The sequence below is a fragment of the Rattus rattus genome, chromosome 7 (assembly GCF_011064425.1).
Source record: "Rattus rattus isolate New Zealand chromosome 7, Rrattus_CSIRO_v1, whole genome shotgun sequence".
Classification (NCBI taxonomy): Eukaryota; Metazoa; Chordata; class Mammalia; order Rodentia; family Muridae; genus Rattus; species Rattus rattus.
In genome coordinates this window covers 58,367,597-58,379,925 of record NC_046160.1, presented here as the reverse complement: position 1 = coordinate 58,379,925, position 12,329 = coordinate 58,367,597, and the positions used below count along the sequence as shown (strand labels likewise).

The following is a 12,329-nucleotide window of genomic DNA, read 5'->3' as shown; positions in this document are numbered from 1 at the left end:
TAGATATACATTTGATGGAGGATTAATATACAGAGTATACAAAGAACTAAAAAGTAACACAATGGAAGAAACAAATGACTCACCTAAAAATGAGCTAAGGGCATTTTACCTGAACATGTGAGCTAGGGCGAGTGGAACGCCTCGGCCATTGTAGTGGCCTCCTCCTTTCTCCCCACAGTCCAAACAGCCAGGTGACTAGACCGTCAACCCTTGAGCTAAGACTTCTATCTCTTATTTAGTTCTCTGGAGCACTTAGTAGACATGAAGAGCAGGCAGTCTCGCTCTCTGTCAAAATCTCCAACAGGAACTCCTCCTGCTCATGTAAAATCAGAAAGCAGGTCAGGATCTCATAGTTCATTAAGAGTTTCCAAATATTCTGAATCCCATCTACCAAGATCAAAATCCAGGTCAAAGTCAAGGAGACATTCTCATAGATGCTACACTCCATCCAGGTCGCACTCTCACAGAGACAATCTCAAAGTAGGTCCCAACCAGAGTATAGGTGGCAGAGGAGCCAGAGTCACTCTTCAATGTCTAATCGCAGAAGGCATAGTGGCAGCAGGGTGAGCCCAGATCCTAACATTCGCCTGGGTGTATTTAGCCTCAGTTTGTATACAGGCTCTCAAGTTGTCGCAGAGATTTTCATGAAGTGTTTTCTTGATATGGACCACTGAAAGGTGTTAATGTGGTTTATGATCAACGAACTGGGAGGTCATGTGGATTTGTTTTTGTTTATTTTGTCTATTTTGATGACTCTAAGGAGGCTATGGAAAAAGCAAATAAGATGGAGCTGAATGGTAGTAGAATTCATGTAGATTGTTCTATCACCAAGAGACCGCACACACCTACACCACCAGGCATTTACATGGACAGAGCAACTCATAGGGTGGTGGAGGTGGCAGAGGAGGAGTTAGTGGTGGTGGCAGTGGTAGATGACGAAATTCTTAGTGTGATAGAGGATATGACTGAGGCTATGACAGAAATGAAGATTATGATCACCGATGTAGAAGATTGGCTTCTCCTTACTACAGTCGCTACAGGTCATGATCAATATCCTGTTCTTATAGCCCAAGATATTATTGATACTGGAGTGATTGTGCACAAGGACTTGCTTTTTCTTCGTTTTGATTTTGGATTTCCAAGCTTCCAATGCTTCCTAGTTCTTTAAAAAAGACTGATTTATTTAATCTATGTGTGACCAGTTGTGCTGCTGTTTTTCACCCTTTGTTGTACTCTTAAAGGTGTGATTGTCATTTCACCTTGAGTAAAAGGGAACTCCTGTGTTATGCTTTGTGGTTTTTCTTTGCCTTTACAGAGAATTAACTTGATACTATGAGGAAAGAAACCATCTTTTGAACTAGTTTTCTGATGGACATTGTAGTAGACATTAGAAATCTGTGGTATGACAAACTGCTTTTTGATCTTCTTTGGGGGGGAAGATAAGTAACACTTTAAGTAGTTCAGTCATGTCAGGGTGTCTGGAGTATGATGGAACAGTTGAATAGTTGAGTGTAGAAAGTTTGAAGCTCTAGGAGAAAATGTGGGACGTTTATTATGAAGAATATAACTTTGAACCTAAAAATTAAGTCACCTTTTAGAAATTAAAAGCTTGTAATTCCTATAAAATATGTTATGTTTGAAATTACATGTTAAACCTTATAAACTTAAAGTATGATTTTTATGTTAAATTTATAGAAACTTAAGTATTCCCTTAATCACTGAAGGACAAACTTTAATATCTAGAACAATTGTTTAACTTGCTGTTAGAAATTTTGGTATTGGGACATTGGTTATGTGGGTTATTGAATAGGATCCTAAAATATATGCGAGAAAGAGTAACTTCAAATAAAAGTTAATTTGAAAGAAATGGGCTAAGGATAGAAACAAAGAGCTATCAATAAAATAAATTTTTAAACAGCTACCAAGTAAACAACTCAAAATGCATCCATTTTAAATCCATCTGAATTAATAACTTGGGAAATGCAAGTTAAATATTTCTTTAACAGTTCACCTTACCCCATTCAGAAAAATTAAGATCCACATAACTGACAATAAATGCTGGTGTGGCTGTTGGGGAAAGGGAAACCCTCATTCACCTTTGGTGGGGTTGCAAACTGGTGCAGCCACTCCAGAGATCCTCAAAAGATCTAACAGAAATTGTGTCATGTGGCCCAGCTGTACCCATTCTTGTCATTTACCCGATGATGTGACATTTTACTTCACATGCTTGTCACTTGCTCATCATCGTTCATTTCACCATATTCCCACAATAGGTAGAAAATGAAAACAACTTATATGTCCTTTGATTGCTTCATAGGTAATGGCAATGTGGTACCTACACATGATGAATACATAATACAGCTATAAAGAAAACTAACATCATGAAATTTTCAGTAAGTGGGTGGTCCAAGAAAAGATCATATTGACTGAGTTAGGGGAGACCAGAAAGGCAAATACTTCAGATTGTCTCTAATCTGTGGTTCATGGCTCCAAAGCTTCAAATGTGACCTGAAGTAACAGTAGAAACCAGAAAGTGTAAAGGGACCATGAGGGACAGAGCTTGAAACGGGAATTGTAGTGATATGTAGGGCAAAATTAAAAACTGGGAAGGAAGCCTCCATCTGGAAAAGTGTCAGGAGAGTCAGCATGGAAGTATGCAGGAGAGGCTAATAACACAAAGGCTGTTTGGCAAAGGCTCAAGGAATCCTATTATTGTGCATTTACCTGAAATTATATGTAATGCATAAGTTAGAATGAAGTTTTTAAATAAAGCTAAACCATGTCGACTGTTAACTTTCTCCAAGAGACCCATAAACTAACAAAACCCCTAGTATGAGGCACAAGATTCTTTCACACACTTGGTCAGGGCAATCCAAATGACTCCCCCAAAATATAGCTATTGCTCTTGCCCTTGGTTGCCTGTTAGAGGTTGAAGGTAATTCCCTATTGTCAAAGTTACTACACATTTAAGACACAGATCTAGATAATTTGAGCTGAATTTAACCTGAAAGTTTCCTTCCTCTGGTCTAGCTTTTCTAATAACAGAAACTACTATGCAAGCTACCAAGAGAGGAAGCAATTTATAGTTCTACCCATGAATCACAATGGCCGGATATAGGTTACAGTGCCTTCATTAGCACTTCATTGCACTGTGGCAACCAACAGCTGTCTAATTGAACTTACGGTTCACCCAACAGGAAGTTAAGTCATGCCTGGTACTATGAACCTATCCAGTTACCTGGGGCTATTGAAGTCACAGATTTTAGAATTTGATAATGACATTTTGCTAGATCAGCAAAATCTTGCCAAAGAACTTCCTCCTTACAAGTGAAAACCATAACAGAAGACTAAAACTTGACAAAATACAAAGATCAACAAGCTGCATGGACTGAAGTTCCAATGTATTCATGCTCCTGCCTCCATAAAGATTAAGGAACATCACAGAAGAAGTGGAATAGTTTCAAGAGTCAGAGTACTAGAAAGTCAGCTATGAGCCTGTCTTCCTAGAAATGGTTGCGTAAACAACCTAATCTGAAGAATGAGAATATCAGTAGACATGATATCATGGAGTGGAGAACTCTCAGAGGTCCCACCCCTAGACAAAGAACTGTAGGCAACTGATGAATTCTGAGCGGAAGAAGATTAAGCTCTCCCGGAGATTAGTTCCCTAATTGATTACACAGTAAAGTTGGTAAGCCCTGAAATCCTATGCCTGGAAACAAGAGTGAGTTAAATGGTTTGTACTACACACACACACACACACACACACACACACACACACACACACACACACACACACACAAGTTACACACACAGTCACACACACATACATACATAAAATGTATAATAAGTATAATCAGGGAGGAAGGAGCTATAATTTTGAGAGTGAGCAGTAGATATAGAAGGGGTTGGAAAAGAATGGTTGGGAAGGGGCTAGATGGAGAAGAAAGGTATGGGGGAAGGGATGTAGTTTTAATCAAAATGTATTGAATTAAGAAAAATCATTATCTTTTAACTATAGCGCATGTAGTTACATATGTATATAAGTATGTACATTCATACACAAATCTATCTGTATCATCAAAAGTTGTATTTTGATAAACTACACTCTTAAATTCCTATTCCTCTTCTTTGTACATAGCTTTTTGTATTGTACACAGAAGGGTCCTTTGGGGCTAAGGAGAACAGACTCTGCTCTAGAATAGAGCATATGCTGATTTCTAGAAGAGTCTGTAATTACAATGAGATCAGCCTACAATGCCCACTGTGTGGACCAGGCTGACCTTGAAATTAGAGACTGCCCTGCCTCTCCCTCCTGGATGAAAAGGCATGGTCACCACCACCTGGGTTAGGAAATAAAATTTAATAGATGGTTTTGTCCTTAAGGATGCAAATGTTTGTCTAAGATAAAAGAATGTTGGGAAATAATTTTTATCTTCTTTTCATTGTGAAAGAAACACTTCCTTCAGTTGACTATTGGTTTTGGAAGTTTATTTCCATCTTCTTTACACTTGTGTTGAATAAAATTATCTCTTATATTAATTTCTACTTGTATATAAGAATGTTTATTTTTTTGATTTGACTTGATTTGATTTGATTTATATGTATCTTTGCCTGTATGTATGCATGTATGTATACCATGTGCGTGCCTGTTTCCCATGGAGTCATAAAGATGGCATTGGTACCCTGGTACTAAAGTCATAGACTCTTCTCCTAAGAGCCAAACCTGGGTCCTTGGCAAGAGCAGCCAGCACTCTTAACTGCTAAGCTATTTCTCCTCTTCCCTACTTGTACATTTTACCATTTATTTTGTGTATTGTACTTTAAATCAGCCAGTAAAAGATTGCTTAAATTATCTTCTTATACATGATGTTGTGGTGCAGCCATTAGAAAAAATAAGCTGGTTCTAATATTTGCTGGAGCAAGTGACTTTTTCCTACGACCTGGAATCTTATGGAACTTTGTTTGTTGTCTCTACTAACATCTTATGGCTCCCTTAGTGTCTTCCTTGTATGTAATGCTATGATAAAACTTAACTGCCTGAAAAGACAAACAACCCTAAAGGACTACAATAAACCCACAGCTCAACAGTAAAAAGTAAATGATAGGATCTGAACAGAAATTATTTGATACTGAACAAAACTGAGACATATACAACGGAAAAAACAGAGACTCAGAAATAATAGAGGCGATTGAATGATCCGACAAGTACTTTAAAATAGCCAGTATATAGCCTCAGAGTTTTAAGGGAAGCCAGAACATAATGAGGGAAACATGGAAGGTGCAAAAGAGAACTAAACAAGACCTTCTAGAGATGAAAAATGGGATATTGTTCATTTAAAAACAACCTCAGTGTAATAGAGCCTCAGACCTTAGTAGGCCCTGATACCTTAGCACAACTGTCATTCAGGCTATAAAATTCAACACAGACTGCAAAAACTAAAACAAAGGTCTAATCTATCAAAGTCCACACAATTCTGAAGAAGTTTCAAAATGAAGTAACCTTGCTTTTTGGCTTCTGCATTTCTGTTCCTGGCTAACTGTTCTTGATAACTGAAGTATGTCAACCCAGAACATGGTTTTTATGCATAAAAGGCTCATCCTAAGAAAGGCTCAGTACTACACTGGGATTGTGAACACCCAGTGTAGTCACCTGTCCGTCAATAAAGACTTTGTATTAGATTAAACCTATTTCTGAGCAGTCTTTTCTGGTGAATATCCAATAATACCCATCAAGGTGAATTCCTTTTTCTTAAATTTTTGTTGTTGTTGCTGTTGTTGTTCATAACTTTAATATTTTCAAACCTTATTTTTAATGATGGTTCTTAAATGCTTTTTAACCTTCCTTGTAACCCACCACAAATCAGAGGTAGTAGAAAAGAAAGGATATGGGTGACGTAGACCTGTTTAGAAAGGTTCTTTGGAGCAACTCCCATCTGTGTTGTCTGGAAAATAGCAGTTCAGTTCACAGGCTAGCAGGCAGTAACAGCACCATCCACTTGCAAACACATCGTGGATACACAGCAGTCCAGTTAAGTAGAGTTGGGTTAGCAACTCTAGAGTTGGTGACAGGACCTAGCAGAGACAGCCATGCCTCAGCCTAGGCTTGAGTCAGCAGGAGAGACCCAGAGGGACACCAGAAGTTCTCTCAGAGAAGCAAAGATCAGCAAAGACACGAGACTCACAAGCATTGCACAGCTAGTTGTACCAGCAAGCCAAGCACCGTCTCATTCTGTGGAGTCCTATTTATACCCTCCAAATATCACATGTCATCAGCATGGATCTTGCCTCAGCACATGCATCCAATCAGCCTAAGTCTATGGAAGTGGCAACAGACTCCAGTACACCACCAGAAATGTTTTGCTATGTTTCTATGGAGTCCCAACAAATGCAGCTCAACTAAGTAATGTAAGGCAAACCAATACATGTGTGTTGTTAGCAAAGAATTCTTCATCACGAATCTTTTCACATGCTTACTTTAGCAAAAATCCTTTCTCCTGTGTCTGCTTTAGTGAAACATTCCTTCAGGAGTCTGCCTTAGCCTTTCACACCTATACCCACTTTAACGAAATGTTCCTTCATCACATGTTTGCCCCCAGCAAAACACCATCCAACTGAGTTTCCAAAGAACCATTAAGTTTCCACTTCATATACCCCTTTCTGTTTATGAATTGTCCTTTTCTCTAACCATAACAATCTATACCTAATAGAAATAGTAAGAAGTATCATAATTTCAATAAATGACTTATGTAAAATATAGTCAAACAATAGTCTAACAAAACGAACTTAAATTTCTATCAATATGCAATGAACAAAACAATCCTAAATATCTATCATTATACAGAAATTTAAACAAAAACCTTAAAATTTCTATTAATATACAACATTTAAACAAAAAGCCTTAATTTTTATCAATTAAACAATAATTAAGCAAAACAACCTAAAACCCTAGAAGATAAATCATTCGAGTTTTGGGAGTAACATAAGAAAGGAATCTGTAGCCAGATCCAAAGCTGCACTTTATTCTGTAGAATGTATGAGATCAGAAAAACCTTGATTTTCTTTCTGGTCGGTACCTCCTGACTGACCAAAGGAACGTGGTTCATATTGTTTGCTGCAGGGCCTCAAGCTGACAGGCCCCTATGTTCATTTTCCAATGGCCAGAGGTTACCTCTTGTGTCTCTCTTGTCTGGTGACAAATTCTCTGTTGGCAAAGGTTTGCTCTTTCCAAGGAGGCTACAATACCCTGGAAGCCTTTGTGGCTCATAGTGACAAGAGCCTGCATGTTCCCTCCTACAATTACCATATCCTCTAGGGTTAATATACTTATTATTTTGAGTTCTGAATCCCTTAGACTTACAATTCTTTGGAAATGACCAAATTCACCACAATTAAAACATCAAGCATTTTGATTCCTGCTATTTCTACCTATGATTTGCCCTATGATATTGGCATTATACTCCTGGGAACCAATATCAGTTGTATTTCTTATCCATTCATGTATAGGAGCTCCATGTGCTTTCAATGGTCTGATTGCTTTCTTACATTTGATATTTGCCTTTTCAATTGCCAATATTTGTATCAATGACTGTCAGGTTTCAGGGTCTGTTATGGCTGTATTCACAGCTGAACTCAACCTCTGTAAGAATTCTATAAAGGATTCTCCGGAATCCTATTTTGGTAAAAGAGGTAGATCTTCCCCCAGGTTCTTCAACCAAATCCCAAGCTCTTAAAGCTACCATATGACATTGTTCAATATCATCATCATCAAATGGGATTTGTTCTTGTAAGTCAGTAAAACAACCTTCACCAAGCAGCTCGTCTTTAGTAACATTAATTCCCCTTGCTAAATTATGTTGTGTTAGTTTTGTGGCTTCATGCCTCCACCATGACAACCATTACAATTGTTGACCAGCTTCTAGAACATCAATACCTTCCAATCTTTTGCGTTAACCCTATGCCGTATAGCCCTGTTACTCAGCATTTCTTTGACAAAGGAATAATGTAAGCCATGCATTATTATTATCTCTTTAAAATGCTTTAAATCTCACATTTGTGTTGATCTCCAGGTCAATTCATTATGTTTGTCCACCATTGTTAGCAGGCAGATGCTACACAATGACTGGGAAGGCTGAAGTTACCTGTGTAGGCCTTTTCTCTGGTGCTGCACTGGGCTGTACCTTAACACGTTGTACTTGTGTCATAGACTGCTCTTTAGGGCCCCTGCAAGCAGGGCAGGGCAGCAGTTTACCTTCCAGCCTAGTTTGCTTCCCACTTACATCATGTGGTACATTCCCATTCTCATTCACCAAGTCTGAACTTTTTTCTCCTCCCAGCGATCCTTTTTGTTTCCTGAGCACTTCTACCCCTATCTGCAATCTCTCTAAATGCATATCCAACTCTGTAGTCTTCTGTAACAGAAGGTAATTGTCTGGTTTCCCTTTAAACTTTTTCAAAATAGTACATATGAAAACTACAAAGCAAAAGCAAAAACCCTGTCTGGAAGCAAGGCAAGATACCTCCCAGCAGTGGTAGATGCCATTTTGTTAATCTCGTTAGGCAACATTGCTAAACCCTCATAATCTGCAGTTTCCTCTACATTAGAAGTAGAGTGAGGTAACCCAGTCACAAAGGAACACACATGGTATGCACTTACTGATAAGTGGATATTAGCCCAAAAGCTTGGATTACCAAAGATACAATTTACAGACCATATGAAGCTCAAGAAGAAGGAAGACCAAAGTGTGGATGCTTTAGTACTGCTTAGAAAGGGGAACAAAATACAGGAGGAAATATGGAGACAAAAATGTGGAGCAGAGACGGAAGGAAAGGCCATCCAGAGACTGCCCCACCTGGGGATCCATCCCATATACAGACACCAAACCCAGACAATATTGGGGATGCCAATGTTGTGCTTGCTGACAGGAGCCTGATATAGCTGTCTCCTGAGAGGCTCTGCCAGAGCCTGACAAATACAGAGGCGGATGATCACAGCCAACCACTGAACTGAGCAGGGGTTTCCAATGGAGGAGTTAGAGAAAGGATTGAAGGAGCTGAAGGGATTTGTAACCCCATAGAAAGAACAATAATATCAACCAACCAGACACCTCAGAGCTCCCAGAGACTAAACCACCAACCAAAGAGTACACATGGAGGGACCCATGGCTCCTGCCACATATGTGGCAGAGGATGGCCTTGTTGGGCATCACAGGAGAGGCCCTTGGTCCTGTAAAGGCTTGATGCCCCAGTGTAAGGGAATGCAGGGCAGGGAGGCAGGAGGGATATGGTGGGTGGGTGAGAGAGAGAGCACCCTCATAGAAGCAGGAGAGGGAGGATGGGATCGGGGGTTTCTGGAGGGAAAACTTGGAAAGGGGATAACATTTGAAATGTAAATAAAGAAAACATCCAATAAAAGAAAAGGGAAAAAAGCAGAGTTATCCACTATACCTAAGCCACGATGGGCATTACCTGTAACTTAAATTTTTTAAACCCTATTTTAAATGATGGTTCTTAAACACTTTAGCCTTCCTTGTAACCCACCACCTACAAGTGGTAGTGGAAAAGAAAGGAAAAGGTGGAAGTAGACCTGTTTAGAAAGGCTCTTTGGAGCAACTCCTCTCTGTGTTGTCTGGAAATCCACAGTTCAGTTCACAGGTTAGAAGACAGTGGCAGCTCAATCCACTTGCAAACATGTCACAGATAGACCAGCAGTCCAGTTTGGTAGAGTCAGGTTAACAACAGCAGTGATATGACCTAGCAGAGACAGCTAGGCCTCAGCCATGGCTTGAGTCAGCAGGAGAGACCAACAGGAACACCAGGAGTTCTCAGCTGTGCCTCTCTCAGGGAAGCGAAGATGAGAGACCCACAAGCATTGCACAGCTAGCTGTACCAGCAAGCCAAGCTCTATCTCCTTCACTCTGTGCTGTCCTATTTATACCCTCCAAACATCACCTGTCCTCCATGTGTCTTGCGTCAGCATGGCTCTTGCCTTAGCACGTGTATCCAATCAGCCCCAGTCCTTGAAACTTTGGCAATGAACTCCAGCACAGCACCAGAAATTTTTTCATGTGCTTTTCTCTATCAGGTCCTGACAAATGCAGCTCAACTACACAATGTAAGGGGGACCAATACTTGTGTGTGTCATTAGCAAAGAATCTTTCATCACGTGTCCTTTCACGTGCTTGCTTTAGCAGAACATCCTCTCTCCTGTGTCTGCTTCAGCGAAACACTCCTTCACAAGTCTGCCTTAGTCGTTCACCTGTATCCACTTTAACGAAATGCTCTTTCACGTGTTTGCCCCAACAAAACACCATCTAACTAACTTTCCAAAGAACCCTTCAGTTTCCACTTCAGTTGTCTGTCTTCTTTCTTCTTGTTTCTCTTCTTTCTAAAATCCAGCAGGCAAAGGCCAGTGATGGCTCCCCTTCCTCAAATCTTACTATCTGTGATATCCTAGGAGTGTTTCTCAGCCTGGAGCACTTAGGGCTTTTTCGTACTTTACACCTAGGAACAGGTGAATATTTGTGTAACTTGCTTTGATTTAAGCCTTTTTCTTCTTGACACTTAATAGCAAATTTGAAGTCATCATTAAGCCCCCAGTTTGTAGTCCTGTCATCTCTCTCCTCAAATATATATAGTAGACACAAAGATGTGACCTTTGGAAGAACTTTTGGTCTTTAATTGAGGGGTGCTAAAATCCTTTTCCTCAACAATTTTCAGTTTTTGAGACAAGGTCTCTTGGACCATAGGGAATTCTACTGTTAGAAGACAAAGCCTTGTTGGAGGAAGTGTGTCATTGTAGGGCTCGACTTTGGAAATATCCTTTTATGCTCTGGTTCTATCCATTGTTGAAGAGAGCTTCCTCCTATCTGCCTGAGGATGCCAGTCTTCTACTGGTTGCCGTTGGAAAAAGATACAGAGCTCTCAGCTCTTTCTCCAGTGTCATGCCTACACAGTGCTGCCATGCTTCACATTTTAATCATAACAGACTAAATCTCTAAGCCTGTAAGCCAGCCCCAATTAAATGTCCTTCCTAAGAGTTGGCTTGGCCATGGTATCTTCTCACAGCAATGGAAACCCTAACATATGTGTATCTGTATTTCTTCAGTTATTCACTCAGATGTTTGCAGTCATGTTATTAGAGTGATATGAATGTCCTTAACTTGTTTAAATTTCTTGAATTCCTTGATAAAATGTATGATTATTCTTTTAAATCCTGAGATTCATCTCAATAATTCTCAATAGATAATGCTTTTACTGGACTAGTGGGCTTGTAGGAGACATGATGTCTTGACAGTTCATATTGACTTTTTTAATTTGACCTGGACATGTAGATTTCTTTCTTTGGTTATTGCTCAGATATGAGAACATGGCCTGCCTCGGATTAGATGAGTGCAAAACCATCATGACTGGAGCGTGGCTAGTTATAGCTGGTAGGTGACTATAAATGTCGTTTATCTCCTTAGATGAAGGGATCAGATGAGAGACATACCTAAGCTTTTCAAGTACTCCACTTGGGCTGAGCTCAGAGCATTTTTTCCTCTGTTCTAACTATCCCTATTCCTAGTCCTGGAAGCTTCTAGCATCCGTAAAATCTAGTCTCCCAAGATGATTAATTCAATCTGGCTTCACTAGGCTTCTGACTGAATTGTTCTGCTTGGCCTCATACTAACTTTGGCAACATGCTCTAATCTGTGTCCTTCTCATTCTCTATTCTGACTTGTATCTAGCTTGTTCTCTATAAATCTCTCTCTCTCTCTCTCTCTCTCTCTCTCTCTCTCTCTCTCTCTCTCTCTCTCTCTCTCCTGCTCTTAAGTAGCCTCTCCTTCCTATTGGTTCTCATGTAAAATGGGTGTATCCTATGACTCATTCTGTCAAATCTTTTTCTGAGTTGGCACTTTGTCTGCCCCTCAATTTTCACTTTCAAACAAGGCTACTTCCTTCTACAAACTAATCTTAGCTTCATTGTTAGGGTTTAAAGGTGTGTACTATGGGTGTGTCTGTGTTTCAGCCAGATCATACTGTAACCCAGGGAATGTCTGCATTCAGCCACAGCATATAGTACTGGAAAATCTTTGAATTTAATCCCTTGATGGAACAGCAATGTAGCTGGATTATAATTCCTCTACATCTTCCTGCTTTCTGCTTAAGCAAAAAAAAATGTATACAGTTTAATTATCACAACTGAAACAATTATCAATCCCACAAATTTAACAGTCTGACTGTCCTTATGAAGATTTGTTGATGTATTGATCCTTCATACTGCAGTCCTGATCATCTGTACTTCAGCAAATGCCCCAAACTATGGGTCTGGTGTTTGCCTGTATAAA

At 39.7% G+C, this 12,329-nt stretch overlaps 1 pseudogene; it reads left to right on the top strand.

Annotated features, from left to right (window-relative positions):
• Positions 1-399: 399 nt before the first annotated feature.
• Positions 400-1,083, top strand: LOC116905694 (annotated as a pseudogene).
• Positions 1,084-12,329: the final 11,246 nt, after the last annotated feature.